This window comes from Protobothrops mucrosquamatus, unplaced genomic scaffold (genome assembly GCF_001527695.2).
Source record: "Protobothrops mucrosquamatus isolate PMUCROS unplaced genomic scaffold, P.Mucros_1.0 scaffold25, whole genome shotgun sequence".
In the NCBI taxonomy this organism is placed as follows: domain Eukaryota; kingdom Metazoa; phylum Chordata; class Lepidosauria; order Squamata; family Viperidae; genus Protobothrops; species Protobothrops mucrosquamatus.
The window spans coordinates 1,242,012-1,243,305 of NW_015386410.1; positions in this window are offsets into that span (position 1 = coordinate 1,242,012).

Consider the following 1,294-nt stretch of genomic DNA (forward strand, 5'->3'; position numbering starts at 1 on the left):
TTACATATAATGCTTTAATTATGTTCAATTTGTAACAATGAAAATACATCCTGCATATCAGATATTTACATTACGATTCATAACAGTAGCAAAATTACAGTTATGACGTAGCAACGAAAATAATTTTATGGTTGGGGGTCACCACAACATGAGGAACTGTATTAAAGGGTCACGGCATTAGGAAGGTTGAGAACCACTGGTTTAGAGGTTAAGGCATCCGACTAGAAACCAGGAGACTATGACCCAAAGGTGCTTTTTTCAAGAGGCAACTGGACTTTCTTCAGAAGCTGAAGAAGCTTCTTGGATGAGAAGCGAAACATCTTCAAAGAAAAACAGAGTCCAGTTGCCTCTTGAAAAAGCACCTTTGGGACAACCATGGCCTGGATGACTGGGAATCTCTGTAGACATCAGGAGACTATGAATTCTTACCATAGTTTTGCCTTATGCACGAAAACAGGTTGGGTGACTTTGGGCCAGTCTCTCTCTCAGCCCAACCCACCTCTCAGGGTCATTGTGGGGAAAGTAGGAGGAGAAAAGAATATTGGATATGTTCACTGCTTTGAGTTATTTATAACAAAATAAAGGTGGGATACAAATAAAGCATAAGAAGCTATACAATTATTAGAAGCAAGTATCGGAAAGGATTGCTTCTGTCAAACTGTGCATTTGTATAGTAAAAGTGAAAGGTCTAAAATAAAGGACCAATGTGAGTTTTCTGAAATAAAGGACTATCTTTTATAGGTAGTCCTTGACTTACAACCATTTGTTTAGTGACTGTTCTAAGTTACAATGGCATTGAAAAAAGTGACTTATGACTGTTTTTCACACAACTGTTGCCGCATCCCTATGGTCTCATGATGGTCACAAATTCAGATGCTTGGCAACTGACTCATGAAGGTTGCAGTGTCCTGGGGTCATATGATCACCTTTTGTGACCTTCTGACAAGCTAAGTCAATGGGGAAGCGAGATTCACTTAACAACCATGTTACTAACTTAACAACTGCAATTATTCACTTAACAACTATGGCAAGAAAGGTTGTAAAATGGGGCAAAACTCACTATTGCTTATCTTGCTTAGCAATAGAAATCTGAGTTTAGGATTGGAGCTGGGACTGGAGGAACTAAGGCTCTGAGGTTCCCTTACAGGAAATGGGGAGGTAACTTTTAATCCAATCTGATGCATTTTGTGTGGGTTAGATTTTTGAAGGTTGACAGGATGGTTAAAGCTCTTCCTGTGATGGAAAACGACAGGATGCCCTGTATGTTTAGTAGAGTCTGCTAAAGTCCCGTCTA